Genomic DNA, 15,682 nt, shown 5'->3' with positions numbered 1-15,682 from the left:
GTTTTTCTGTTGTTTATAGCAGTGGGTAGCACTGTGTCGGGTGAGGCCAGTCTCGAATTTGTGATCTAACGGTCCGCCTGGCTCGACATTCCACTGGCACGGGATTGCAGGTGTGATGCGCCGAGCCTAATGCAAAATTTCTTTCCATTCTGAAGACGGAAATTTCCCATATCGGTGGGCCAGGTCTCAAAGTGGCATCCTCGAAATATTTGTTGCGTTGGTCTTTGAAGTGCCTAAATGACAGTTTATTGTGAGCCACCGTACCTGCAGGCCGAATTTCATGCTTGTGCTGAGGCCTTTTCGGGCTTCTATGTACAGTCCCAAATTCAGTGTACGTGCTGCTGAAGTGAGCACATGCCATGCCCGGCTCAGCTTTCTTATTTCTTTTGGTTTTTATGTTGTTTATAGCAAGCAGGTAGCGCTGTGTCGGTTGAGGCCAGTCTCGAATTTGTAATCTCACTGTCCGCATGGCTCGACATTCCACTGTTGCAGGATTACAGGTGGGATTCGCTGAGCCTAACCCAAGTTTTGTTTTCGTGCTGAAGACAAAAGTTTCCCATATTTGTCAGGCGGGTCTTAGACACGCATCCTCGAAATTTTTGTGTGTTGGTCTTCGAAGTGCCTAAATGACAGGTTTTTGTGAGACACTGCACCTGGCAGGCCGAGTTTCATGCTAGCGCTGAGGCTTCTTCGGGCTTCTATATAGAGTCCCAATTTCAGTGTACGTGCTGCCGAAGTGAGCACATGCCATGCCCAACGTAGCTTTTTTATTTCTTTCAGATTTTATGTTGTTTATAACAACACGTAGTTCTGTGTTGAGCGAGTTTATTCTCGAATTTGTGATCTCACTGTCCTTCTGGCTCGATATTCCACTGTCACGAAGTTACAGGTGTGATGCGCCGAGCCTAACCCAAGTTTTGTTTTTGTCTGAAAACAGCAATTTCTCATGTCAGTCGGGTGGGTCTCGAACAGGCATCCTCGAAATATTTTTTGCGTTGGTCTTCGAAGCGCCTAAATAACAGGTTCCTGTGAGCCACCGTACCTGCAGGGCGAGTTTCATGCTTGCGCTGAGGCCTTTTTTGGCTTCTATGAAGAGTCCCGATTTCAGGGTAGGTGCTGCCGAAGTGAGCACATGCCGTGCCTGGCTCAGTTTTACTATTCCTTTTGGTTTCATGTTGTTTGTAGCAAGCACGTAGCACTGTGTTGGACGAGGCAAGTTTTGAGTTTGTGAATTCACTATTTGCCCAGCTCAACATTCCATTGTCACGGGATTACAGGTGTAATGCGACAAGCCTAACCCATGTTTAGTTTCCGTTTTGAAGATGGAAATCATCCATGTTGCTGGGTTGGGTCTCAAACAGGCATCCTCGAAATAATTTTGTGCTTTGGTTTTTGAAGCACCTTAAAGACAGTTTCCTGTGAGCCACTGTACCTGCAGGCCTAGATTTATGCTTGCACTGAGGCCTTTTCGGGCTTCTATGTAGAGTCCCAATTTCAGTATACGTGCTGCCGAAGTGAGCACATGCTGTGCCCGGCTCAGCTTTTTTATTTCTTTCGGTTTTTATATTGTTTATAGCAAGCGGGTAGCGCTGTGTCAGTCGAGCCCAGTCTCAAATTTGTGATCTCATTGTCCACCCGGCTCAGCATTCCACTGTAACGGGATTACAGGTGTAATGCGCCAAGCCTAAACCAAGTTTTGCTTCGGTTCTGAAGACAAAAATTTCCCATGGTTGTCGGGCGGGTCTCGAACACGCATCCTCGAAAATTTTGCGTTGGTCTTCGAAGCACCTACGTGATAGGTTTCTGTGAGCCACCGTACCTGGCAGGCCGAGTTTCATGCTACCGCTGAGGCCTTTTTGGACTTATGTGTATAGTTCCAATTTCAGTGTACGTGCTGTGGAAGCGAGCACGTGCCATGCCCGGCTCAGCTTTTTTATTTCTTTAAGTTTTTAGGTTGTTTATAGCAAGCAAGTAGCGCATTGTCAGTCGAGGCCAGTCTCGAATTTGTGATCTCACGATCCGCCCGGCTCGACATTCCACAGTCACGGGATTACAAGTGTAATGCACCGAGCCAAACTCAAGTTTTGTTTCCGTTCTGAAGATGAAAATTTCTCATGTTGGTCAGGCGGGTCTCGAACACGCATCCTCGAAATTTTTTTGCGTTGGTCTTTGAAGTGCCTAAATGGCAGGTTCCTGTGAGACACCTTACCTAACAGGCCGAGATTTATGCTAGCACTGAGGCCTTTTCGGGCTTCCATGTAGAGTCCCAATTTCAGTGTATGTGCTGCTGAAGGGAGCACACGCCGTGCCGGCTCAGCTTTTTTATTTCTTTCAGTTTTATGTAGTTTACAGCAAGCAAGAAGGGCTGTGTTGCGTGAGGCCAGTCTCGAATTTGTGATCTCACTGTCCGCCTGGCTCGACATTCCACTGTCACGGGATGACAGGTGTGATGCGCCCAGCCTAACCCAAGTTTTCTTTCCGTTCTGAAGATGGAAATTTCCCATGTTGGTCAGGCGGGTCTCGAACACGCATCCTCGAAATATTTTTTGCGTTGGTCTTTGAAGTGCCTACATGACAGTTTCCTGTGAGACACCGTACCTGGCAGGCCGAGATTCATGCTAGCGCTTTGGCCTTTTTGGGCTTCTATGAAGAGTCCCAATTTCAGGGTACATGCTGCCAAAGCGAGCACAGGCTGTGCTCGGCTCACCTTTTTTATCTGTTTCGGTTTTCATGTTGATTATTGCAAGCACGTAGTGCCGTGCCGGTCGAGGCCAGTCTCGAATTTGTGATCTCACTGTTTGCCCGGCTCTACATTCCATTGTCACAGGATTACAGGTGTGATGCGCCGAGCCAAACGCAAGGTTTCTTTCCGTTCTGAAAACGGAAACTTCCCATGTTGGTGGGCCGGGTCTCAAACAGGCATCCTCGAAATATTTTTTGCTTTGGTCTTTGAAGCGCCTAAATGACAGTTTCCTGTGAGACACCGTACCTGACAGGCTGAGATTCATGCTAGTGCTGAGGCCTTTTTAGGCTTCTATGAAGAGTCCCAATTTCAGGGTACGTGCTCCCGAAGTGAGCACATGCCATGCCCAGTTCAGCTTTTTTATTTCTTTCGGTTTTCATGTTGTTTATATCAGTGGGTAGCACTGTGTCGGGTGATGCCAGTCTCGAATTTGTGATCTAACGGTACGCCTGGCTCGACATTCCACTGGCATGAGATTACAGGTGTGATGCGCCGAGCCTACCCCAAGTTTTGTTTCTGTACTGAAGACGGAAATTTCCCATGTTGGTCGAGTGGTTCTCGAACACGCATCCTTGAACTTTTTTCTGCGTTGGTCTTCGAAACACCTAAATGAGAGGTTCCTGTGAGCCACCGTACTTGGCAGGCCCCATTACATTCTAGCGCTGAGGCCTTTTCGGGCTTCTATGCAGAGTTTCAATTTCAGGGTTCGTGCTGCCAAAGCGAGCACATGCCATGCCAGACTCAGCTTTTATATTTATTTCGGTTCTCATGTTGTTTATAGCAAGCGGGTAGTGCTGTCAGTCGAGGCCAGTCTCAAAATTGTAATCTCATGGTCCACCGGGCTCGACATTTCATTGTCCTGGGGTTACAGGTGGGATGCGCCGAGCCTAACCCAAGTTTTGTTTCCATTCTGAAGACAGAAATTTCCCACGCGGGTTGGGCGGGTCTCGAACATGCACCCTCGAAATATATTTTTGCGTTGGTCTTCGAAGCGCCTAATTGACAGGTTCCTGTGAGCCACCGTACCTGGCAGGCTGCGTTTCATGTTAGCGCTGAGGTTTTTTCAAGCTTCAATGTAGAGTCCCAATTTCAGTGTACGTGCTTTGGAAATGAGCACATGACGTATTCCCGACTCGACGGCTGTATGTAGAATCCCAATTTAAGTGTACGTGCTGCCAATGTGAGCACATTCCATCTGCCCGGCTAAACATTCCACTGTCAAGGGATTAGAGCTGTGATACGCTGAGCCTAACCCAAGTTTTGTTTCCGTTCTGAAGATGGAAATTGTCCACGTTGGTCGGGCGGGTCGTGAACATGCACCCTCGAAATTTATATTGCGTTGGTATTCAAAACGCCTAAATGACTGGTTTCTGTGAGCCAACGTACCTGGCTGGCCGAGTTTCAGGCTAGTGCGGAGGCCTTTTCAAGATTCTATGTAGAGTCCCAATTTCAGTGTACGTGCTGCCGAAGTGAGCACATGCCGTCCAACTGGCTCGACAATCCACTGTAACGGGATTACAGGTGTGATGTGCTGAGCCTAACCCAAGTTTATTTTCTGTTCTGAAAACAAAATATCCCATGTTGATTGGGCGAGTTTTGAACACGCACCCTCGAAATTTTTATGCATTGGTCTTTGAAGCGCATAAATGACAGGTTCCTTTAAGCCACTGTATTAGGCAGGCCGAGTTTCATGCTAGCGCTGAGGCCTTTTCAAGCTTCTATGTAGAGTCCCAATTTCAGTGTACGTGCTGCTGAAGTGAGCACAGGCCGTCCTTCTGGCTTGACATTCCACTGTCATGGGATTACAGGTGTGATGCGCCAAGCCTAACCCAAGTATTGTTTCCGTTCTGAAGACGGAAATTTTCCATTTTTGTCGGGCGGGTCTTGAACAGCCACCCAGGAAATATTTTTGCATTTGTCTTTAAAGCGCCTAAATGAAAGGTTTTTGTGAGCCACAGTACCTGGCAGGCCGAGTTTTATGCTAGCGCTGAGGCTTTCTCAAGCTTCTATGTAGAGTCTGCATTTCAGTGTAAGTGCTGCCGATGCGAGCACATGCTGTCTGCCCGGCTAGACATTCCACTTTTATGAAATTACAGGTGTGTTGCGCCGAGCCAAACCCAAGTTTTGTTTACTTTCTGAAGTCGGAAATTTCCCACGTTGGTCAGGCTTGTCTCGATCACGCACCCTAGAAATGTCTTTTGCGTTGGTCTTTGAATCACCTAAATGACAGGTTTCTGTGAGCTACTGTACCTGGCAGGCTGAGATTCCTGCTAGCACTGAGGCCTCTTCTAGCTTCTATGTAGAGTCCCAATTTCAGTGTATGTCCCACCAAAGCGAGCACATGCCGTCCGCCTGCCTCGACATTCCACTGTCACGAAATTACAGGTGTGATGCGCCGAGCCTAATTCAAGTTTTGTTTCTGTTTTGAAGACGGAAATTTACCATGTTGGTCAGGCGGGTCTCGAAAAGGCACCCTCGAAATTTTATTGCGCTGGTCTTCAAAGCGCCTAAATGACAGGTTCCTGTGTGCTAGCATACCTGGCAGGCGAAGATTTCTGCTATTGCTTAGGCCTTCTCAAGCTTCTGTGTAGAGTCCAAATTTCAGTGTACGTGCTGCCAAAGCGAGCACATGCCATCCACTCGGCTCGACATTCCACTTTCACGGGATTACAGGTGTGATGTGCTGATCCTAACCCAAGTTTTGTTTCTGTTCTGAAGACGGAAATTTCCCACGTTGGTCGAGCGGGTCTTGATCACGCACCATCGAAATATTTTCTGCGTTGGTCGTCGAAGTGCCTAAATGACAGGTTCCTGTAAGCCTCCGTACCTGGCAGGCTGAGTTTCATGCTTGCGCTGAGGTGATTTTAAGCTTCTATGTAGAGTCCCAATTTCAGTGTATGTGCTTCGGAAACTATCACATGCCATATGTTTGGCTCGACGGCTTCTATATAGAGTCCCAATTTCAGTGTACATTCTGTTGACACGAGCACATGCCAGCCGTGTGGCTTGACATTCCACTGTCACGGGATTACAAATGTGATGCGTCGAGCCTAACCCAAGTTTTGTTTCAGTTCTGAGGACGGAAATTTCTTATGTTGGTCGGTTGGGTCTCGAACACACACCCTCAAAATTTTCTATGTGTTGGTCTTCAAAGCGTCTAAATGACAGGTTCCTGTGAGCCACCATACCTGGCAGGCCAGGTTTCATGCTAGCACTGAAGCCTTTTTAAGCTTCTTTGTAGAGTCCCACTTTCAGTGTATATACTGCCGAAGCGAGCACATGCCTTTTGCCCAGCTCGACATTCCACTGTCACGGGATTACAGGTGCAATGGGCCAAGCCTGACCCAAGTTTTGTTTCCGTTCAAAGACGAAAATTTTCCATGTTGGTCGGGCGGGTCTCGAACACGCACCTTCGTAATATTTTTGTGTTGGTCTTCCAAGCGCCTAAATGACAGGTTCCTGTGAGTCACCGTACCAGACAAGCCGAGTTTCATGCTAGCGCTGAGGCCTTTTCAAGCTTCTGTGTAGAGTCCAAATTTCAGTGTACGTGCTGTCGAAGCGAGCACATGCTGCCCACCCGGCTCGATATTCCACTGTGACGGGATTTTAGGTGCAAAGCGCCGAGACTTATCAAAGTTTTGTTTCCATTCTGAAGAAGAAAATTTTCCACGTTGGTCAGGCAGGTCTCAAACACGAATTCTGGAAATATTTTTTCGTTGGTCTTCAAATCGCCTAAATGACAGGTTTCTGTGAGCCACCGTACCTGGCAGGCCGAGATTCATGCTGGTGCTGAGGCCTTTTCAAGCTTCTATGTAGAGTCCCAATTTCAGTGTATGTGCCGCCGAAGCAAGCACATGCTGTGCAAGGCTCCGCTTTGTTATTTCTTCAGTTTTTATGTTGTTCATAGCAAGTGGGTAGTGCCGTGTAGGTCGAGGCCCATCGCGAGTTTGTGATCTCACTCTCCGCCCGGCTCAACATTCCACTGTCACGGGATTACAGGTGTGATGCGCCGAGCCTAACCCAAGTTTTGTTTCCGTTTTGAAGACGGAAATTTCCCATGTTGGTCGGGCGGGTCTCGAACACCCACCCTCGAAATGTTTTTTGCGTTGGTCTTCGAAGTGCCTAAATGACAGGATCCTTTGAGCCACCGTATTTGGCAGGCCGACATTTATGCTAGTGCTGAGGTCTTTTCAAGCTTCTGTGTAGATTCCCAATTTCAGTGTACGTGCTGTCGAAGCAAGCACGTGCCATCCACCTGACTCGACATTCCACTGTGACGGGATTTTAGGTGCAATGCGCCCAGTCTTACCCACGTTTGTTTCCACTCTTAAGACGCAAATTTCCCACGTTGGTCAGGCGTGTCTCGAACACGCACCCTGGAAATACTTTTTGCGTTTGTCTTCGAAGCGCCTAAATGACAGGTTTCTGGGAGCCCCGTAGTTAGCAGGCCGAGTTTCATGCTAGCGCTGAGGCCTTTCCAAGCTTCTATGTAGTGTCACAATTTCAGTGTACGTTCTGCCGAAGCGAGAACATGCCATTCACACAACTAGACATTCCACTGTCACGGGATTACAGGTGTGACCCGCCAAGCTTAAGCCACGTTTTATTTTTGTTCTGAAGACAAAAATTTCCCAAGTTGGTCTGGCGAATCTCAAATACACACCCTCGAAAATTTTAGCGTTTGTTTTCAAGTCGCCTATATGACAGGTTCCTGTGAGTTACCGTAGCTGGCAGGCCAAGTTTCATGCTAGCGCATAGGCCTTTTCAAGCTTCTATGTATAGCCCCAATTTCAGTGTACCTGCTGACGAAAGAAGCACAGGCCGTCAGCCTGGCTCGACATTGCATGGTCGTGGGATTACAGGTGTTATGCGCCGAGCCTAACCCAAGTATCGTTTCCGTTCTGAAGATGAAAACCTCCCACATTGTTTGGATGGGTCTCGAACATGCACCCTCGAGATTTCCTTTGCATTGGTCTTCGAAGTGCCTATATGACAGGTTCCTGTGAGCCACCGTACCTGGCAAGCCGAGTTTCATGCTAGTACTGAGGTCTTTTCAAGTTCCATGTTGAGTCCCATTTTCAGTGTACGTGCTGCCAAAACGAGCACATCCAGTTTGCTTAGCTTGACATTCCACTGTCACGGGGTTACAGGTGTGATGCGCCTAGCCTAACCCAAGTTTTGTTTTTGTTCTGAAGGCGGAAATTTCTCACGTTTGTTGGGCAAGTATGTAACACGCACCCTCTAAATTTCTTTAGCGTTGGTCTTCAAAGCGCCTAAATGACAGGTTCCTTTAAGCCACAGTACCAGGCAGGCCGAGGGTCATGCTAGCGCTGAGGCCTTTTCAAGCTTCAATGTAGAGTCCCAATATCAGTGTACGTGCTGCCAAATCGAGCACATGCCATTTGCTCAGCTACACATTCCACTTCCACGGGATTACTGGTGTGATGCACAAGGCCTAATCCAAGTTTTGTTTCTGTTCTAAAGACGGAATCTTCTTATGTTGTTAGGGCGGGTCTCGAACACGCACCCTCGAAATTTTTTGCGTTGAACTGCAAAGCGCCTAAATGAAAGGTTCCTGTGAGCCACCGTACCTGGCAGGCCGAGTTTCATGCTAGCACTGAGGCCTTTTGAAGCTTCTATGTAGTGTCCCACTTTCAGTGTACGTGCTGCCGAAGCGAGCACATTCCGTTTGCTTGGCTCGACATTCCACTGTCATGGGATTACAGGGGTGAAGCCCCGAGCCTAACCCAAGTTTTGTTTTCATTCTGAAGACGGAAATTTCCCAAGTTTTTCAGGCGAGTCTCAAACACGGACTCTCAAAATTTTTTGCGTTGGTCTTGGAAGCACCTAAATGACAGCTTCCTGTGTGCCACCATACCTGGCAGGCCGAGTTTCATGCTAGCACTGAGGCCTTTTCAAGCTTCTATGTAGAGTCCCAATTTCAGTGTATGTGCTGCAAAAGCGAGCACATACCATCTGCCCAGCTGGACATTCCACTGTCATGGGAGTAGAGTTGTGATACGCTGAGCCTAACCCAAGTTTTGTTTCCATTCTGAAGACAGAAATTTCCCACGATGGTCAAGCGGGCCTCGAACATGCAACCTCGAAATATTTTTTGCGTTGGTCTTCGAAGCACCTAAATGACAGATTACTGTGAGGCACCGTACCTGGCAGGCCGAGTTTCATGCTAGCTCTGAGGCCTTTACAAGCTTCTATGTAGAGTCCCAATTTCAGTGTACATGCTGCCAAACAAGCATATGCCGTTCGCCCAGTTCGACATTCCGCTAACAGGATTACAGGTGTGATGCGCCGAGCCTAACAAGTTTTCTTTCCGTTCTGAAGACGGAAATTTCCCAAGTTGGTCAGGCGGGTCTCGAACGTGCACCCTCAAAAATTTTTGTGTTGGTCTTCGAAGCGCCTAAATGACAGGTTCCCGTGGGCTACAGTACCATGGAGGCCGGGATTCATTCTATCACTGAGGCCTTCTCAAGCTTCTATATAGAGTCCCAACTACAGTGTATGTGCTGCCGAAATGAGCACATGCCATTAACCTGGCTCGACATTCCACTGTCTCGGGATTACAGGTATGATGCGCCAAGCCTAACCCAAGTTTTGTTTCCTTCCTGAAGACGGAAATTTCACATGTTGGTCGGGCGGGTCTCGAACAGGCACCCTCGAAATTTTTCTTGCTTTGGTCTTTGAAGCACCTAAATGACAGGTTCCTGTGAGCCACAGTTCCTGGGAGGCCGAGTTTCATGCTAGCTCTGAGGCCTTTTCAAGCTTCCATGTTGAGTCCCAGTTTCAGTATACATGCTGCCGAAGCGAGCACATGCCGTCCGCCCTTCTCGACATTCCACTGTCACGAGATTACAGGTGTGATGCACCGAGCCTAACCCCTGTTTTGTTTCCGTACTAAAGAGGGAAATTTCACATGTTGGTCGGACGGGTCTCGAACACGCACCCTCAAAATATATTTTGCGTTGGTCTTTGAAGCGCCTAAATGACAGGTTTCTGTGAGCCACCGTACCTGGCAGGCCGAGCTTCATGGTAGACCTGAGGCCTATTCAACCTTCTATGTAGAGTCCAAATTTCAGTGTACATGCTGCCAAAGCGAGCATATGCTGTTTGTTTGGCAAGACATTCAAATGTCACGGAATTACAGGTGTAATGTGCAGAGCCTAACACAACTTTTGTTTTAGATCTGACGACAAAAATTTCCCACGTTGGTCGGGTGGGTCTCGTACAGTCACCGTCGAAATTTTTTTTGCGTTGGTCTTCGAAGCACCTAAATGACAGCTTCCTGTGTGCCACTGTACCTGGCAGGCTGAATTTCATGCTAGCACTGAGGCCTTTTCAAGCTTCTATGTAGAGTCCCAATTTCAGTGTATGTGCTGCAAAAGCAAGCACATGCCATCTCCCAGCTGGACATTCCACTGTCATGGGAGTAGAGGTGTGATATGCCGAGCCTAACCCAAGTTTTGTTTCCATTCTGAAGACAGAAATTTCCCACGTTGGTCAAGCGGGCCTCGAACACGCAACCTCGAAATATTTTTTGCGTTGGTCTTCGAAGCACCTAAATGACAGGTTACTGTGAGCCACCGTACCTGGCAGGCGGAGTTTTATGCTAGCTCTGAGGCCTTTACAAGCTTCTTTGTAGAGTCCCAATTTCAATGTACGTGCTGCCGAAGCGAGCACATCCCCTTTGCTTAGCTCGACATTCCACTTTCAGGGATTACAGGTGTGATGCACGGAGCCTACCCAAGTTTTGTTTCTGTTGTGAAAACGAAAATTTTTCATGTTGGTCGGGTGAGTCTCGAAAACACCCTCGAATTTTTTTTTTTGCCTTAGTCTTCGAAGCGCTTAAATGACAGGTTCTTGTGAGTCACCGTACCTGGCAGGCTGAGATTCATGCTAGCGCTGAGGCCTTTTCAAGCTTCTATGTAGAGTCCCAATTTCAGTGTACCTGCTGCCAACCCAAGCACATGCTGTCCGTCCGGCTCGACATTCCACTGTCACGGTATTACTGGTGTGATGCGCCAAGCCTAATTCAAGTTTTGTTGCCGTTCCGAAGGCGGAAATTTTCCACATTCGTTGGTTGGGTCCCGAACATGCACTTTCAAATGTTTTTTGCTTTGGTGTTCGAATTGCCTTAATGACAAGTTCCTGTGAGCCACCGTACCTGGCAGGCTGAGTTTCACGCTAGCACTGAGGCCTTTTCAAGCTTTTATGTAGAGTCCAAATTTTAGTGTACCTGCTGCTGAATCGAGCACATGTTGTTTGCCCGGCTTGACATTCCACTGTCACGGGATTACAGGTGTGATGCGCCCAACCTAACCCAAGTTTTGTCTTTTTTTTCTGAAGACGGAAATTTCCCGTGTTGGTCACGTGGGTCTGGAACACGCACCCTCGAAATGTTTTTGGCGTTGGTCTTTGAAGCGCCTTAATGACAAGTCCCTGTGAGCCACTGAATCTGGCAGGCTGAGTTTCTGGCTAGTGCTGAGTCTTTTTCAAGCTTCTATGTAGAGTCCCAATTTCAGTGTATGTGCTGCCGAAGCGAGCACATGCCGTATTCCCAAATCGACGGCTTCTATGTAGAGTTTCAATTTCAGTGTACCTGCTGCTGAAGCGAGCACTTGCCATCTGCCCAGCTCGACATTCCACTGTCAAGGGATTACAGGTGTGATGCACTGAGCCTAACCCAAGCTTTGTTTACGTTCTGAAGACGGAAATTTCCCACGTGGGTCAGGCGTGTCTCGAACACGCACCATCGCAATATCTTTTGCGTTGGTATTCGAAGTGCCTAAGTGACAGGTTCCTGTGAGCCACCGTACCTGGCAGGCCGAGTTTCATGCTAGCGCTGAGGCCTTTTCAATATTCTATGTAGAGTCCTAATTTCAGTGTATGTGCTGCCAAATCGAGCACATGCCATTTGCCCGGCTCGACATTCCACTCTCATGGGATTACAAGTGTGATGCGCCAAGCCTAACCCAAGTTTTGTTTCGGTTAAAAAGACCGAAATTTCACATGTTGTTTGGGCGGGTCTGGAAAACGCACCCTCGAATTTTATTTTGCGTTGGTCTTGGAAGTGCCTAAATGACAAGTTCTTGTGAGCCATTGTACCTGGCAGGCCGAGTTTCATGCTAGTGCTGAGGCCTTTTCAAGCTTCCGTATAGAGTTCCAATTTCAGTGTACATGCAGATGAAGCAAGCACATTCCATCCGCCCTTCTCGACATTCCACTGTCACGGGATTACAGGTTTGATGCGCCGAGTCTAATTCAAGTTTTGTTTCCATTCTGAAGACGGAAATGTTACATGTTGGTCGGGCGTGTCTTGAACACGCACCCTCGAAATTTTCTTTCCATTGGTCTTCGAAGTGCCTAAATGACAGGTTCCTGTGAGCCACTGTACCTGGCAGGCCGAGTTTCATGCTAGCCCTGAGGCCGATTCAAGCTTTTATATTGAGTCCCAATTTCAGTGTACATGCTGCCAAAGCGAGCACATGCCGTCTGTCTGACTCGACATTCCACTGTCATGGGATTATATGTGATATGCGCAGAGCCTATCCCAAGTTTTCTTTCCGATCTGAAGACGAAAATTTCCCACGTTGGTCGGGCAGGTCTCGAAGATTCACCATCGAAATATTTTTTGCGTTGGTCTTCGAAGCGTCTAAATGACAGGTTTTTGTGAGCCACCATACCTGGCAGGCCGAGTTTTATGCTAGCACTGAGGCCTTTTCAAGCTTCTATGTAGAGTCCCAATTTCAGTGTACATGCTGCTGAAGCGAGCACATGCCGTGCTCGGTTCAGCTTTTTCCTTCTTTCTGTTTTTTTGTTGTTCATAGCAAGCGGGTAGCACTTTGTCGGTCGAGGCCTGTCTTGGATTTGTGATCTCACTGTCCGCCTGGCTCGACATTTCATCATCACGAGATTACAGGTGTGATGCGCCGAGCCTAACCCAAGTTTCATTCCCTTATGGAGACGGAAATTTGTCATGTTGGTCGGGCAGGTCTCGAACATGCACCCTCGAAATATTTTGTGATTTGGTCTTCGAAGCGCCTAAATGACAGGTTCCTGTGAGCCACCATACCTGGCAGGCCGAGTTTCATGCTAGCGCAAAGGCTATGCTCACTTTGGCAGTACGTACACTGAAATTGGGACTCCACATAGAAGCCAAGAAAGGCCTCAGTGCTAGCATGAATCTCGGCCTGACAAATACGGTGGTTCACAGGAACCTGTCATTTAGGCGATTTGAAGATCAACGCAATAAGAAACTCGAGGATGCGTTTTCGAAAACCGCCCGACCAACATGGGAAACTTCCGTCTTCAGAACGGAAATAATACTTGGGTTAGGCTCAGCGCATCACACATGTAATCCTGTGACAGTGTAATGTCGAGCCGGGCAAACAATGAGATCACAAATTCGAGACTGGCCTCTACCGACACAGTGCTACCCACTTGCTATAAACAATATTAAAACCAAAAAAATAGAAAAGCTGAGCCGAGCTAGACATGTTCTCGCTTCGGCAGCATGTACCCTGAAATTGGGACTGTACATAGAAGCCCGACAAGGCCACAGCGCTAGCATGAAACTTGACCAGCCAGGTACAGTGGCTCACAGAAACCTGTCATTTACGCGTTTCAAAAACAAACGCAATAATAATTTCGAAAATGCATGTGCAAGACCCACCTGAGCAACATGGGAAATTTCTGTTTTCAGAACGGAAACCAAACTTGGGTTAGGCTCAGTGCATCACTTCTGTAATCCCGTGACAGTGGAATGTCGAGTCGGGCGGACAGTGAGATCACAAATTTGAGACTAGTCTCGACCGACACAGCACTACCCGCTTGCTATAAACAACATAAAAACCAAAAGTAATAAAAAAAGCTGAGCCGGGCACAGTATGTGCTCACTTCAGCAGCACGTACACTGAAATTGCGACTCTACATAGAAGCTTGAAAAGGCCTCAGTGCTAGCATGAAACTCGGCCTGCCATGTACGGTGGCTCAAAGGAACCTGTCATTTAGGCGCTTCGAAGACAAACGCAAAAAATATTTCGAGGATGCGTGTTCCAGACCCGCCCAAACAATATGGGAAATTTTTGTCTTCAGAACGGAAACAAAACTTGGGTTATTCTCAACGCAGCACACCTATAATCCCGTGAAAATAAAATGTCGAGCAGGGCAGACAGTGAGTTCACAAATTCGAGACTGGCCTAAACCGACACAGTGCAACTGGCTTGCTATAAACAACATAAAAACCGAAAGAAAGAAAAAAGCTGAGCCGGGCACGGCATGTGCTCGCTTCAGCAGCATGTACACTGAAATTGGGACTCTACATAGAAGCTTGCAAAGGCCTCAGCGATAGCATGAAACTCGGCCTGCCAGGTACAGTGGCTCACAGAGACCTGTCATTTAGGTGCTTCAAAGACCAACGCAAAAAAATTTCGAGGGTGCATGTTCAAGACCCGTCCGACCAACAAATGAAATTTTTGTTTTCAGAACAAAAGCAAAACTTGGGTTTGGCTCGGAGCATCACACCTCTAATCCCGTGACAGTGGAATGTCGAGATGGGCGGATGGCATGTGCTCGCTTCGGCGGCACGTACACTGATATTGGGACTCTACATAGAAGCTTGAAATGGCCTCAGCACAAGCATGAAACTCAGCCTGCCAGGTACAGTGCCTCACAGGAAACTGTAATTAAGGCACTTCGAAGACCAATGCAAGAAAAATTTCGAGAGTGCATGTTTGAGACCCACCCGAAAAACATGGGAAACTTCCGTCTTCAGAACAGAAACAAAACATGAGTTAGGCTCGGCACATCACACCTGTAATCCCGTGACAGTGGAATGTCAAGCCATGCGTATGGCTTGTGCTCATTATGGCAGCACGTACTCCGAAATTGGGACTCTACACAGAAGCTTAAAGAGGCCTCAGCACTAGCATGAAACTCGGCCTTCAAGGTCCAGTGGCTCACAGGAACCTGTCATTTACGCACGTCAAAGACCAACGCAATAAAAATTTCGAGAATGCGTTTTCGAGACCCATCCGACTGACATGGGAAATTTTCTTCTTCAGAACGTAAACAAAGCTTGAGTTAGGCTCGGCGCATCACACCTGTAATCCCATAATAGTGGAACGCTGAGCCAGGTGGATGGCATGTGCTCGCTTCTGCAGCACATACAGTGAAATTGAAACTCTACATAGAAGCCGTCGAGTTGGGCATATGGCATGTGCTCGTTTCCGAAGCACGTACACTGAAATTGAGACTTTACATAGAAGCTTGAATACGCCTCAGCAATAACATGAAACTCGGCCGGCCAGGTACAGTGGCTCACAGGAAGCTGTCATTTAGGCGCTTCATAGACCAACGCAGAAAAAATTTCGATGGTGCATGTTTGAGACCCGCCCGACCAACATGTGAAATTTCCGTCTTCAGAAAGGAAACAAAACTTGGGATAGGCATGGCACATCACACCTGCAATCCCGTGACAGTGGAATGTCCAGCCAGGTGGACGGCATGTGCTCGCGTCGGCAGCACGTACAGTGAAATTGAAACTCTACATAGAAGCCATCGAGTTGAGCATATGGCATGTGCTCGCTTCGGCAGCATGTACACTGAAATTGGGACTCTACATAGAAGCTTGAAAATGCCTCAGCAATAACCTGAAACTTGGCTTGCCAGGTACAGTGGCTCACAGAATCTTGTCATTTTGACGTTTGGAAGACCAACGCAGAAAGAATTTCGATGGTGTGTTTTTGAGACCCGCCCGACCAACATGGGAAATTTCTGTCTTCAGAACGAAAACAAAACTTGGGTTAGGCTTGGCGCATTACACCTGTAATCCCGTGACAGTGAAATGTCCAGCTATGCAAAGGGGATGTGCTCACTTCGGCAGCACATACACTGAAATTGGGACTCTACACAGAAGCTTGAAAA

The sequence above is a fragment of the Callithrix jacchus genome, chromosome 14, assembly GCF_049354715.1.
Source record: "Callithrix jacchus isolate 240 chromosome 14, calJac240_pri, whole genome shotgun sequence".
Taxonomy (NCBI): Eukaryota; Metazoa; Chordata; class Mammalia; order Primates; family Cebidae; genus Callithrix; species Callithrix jacchus.
Note: the sequence above shows the minus strand (reverse complement) of the source record.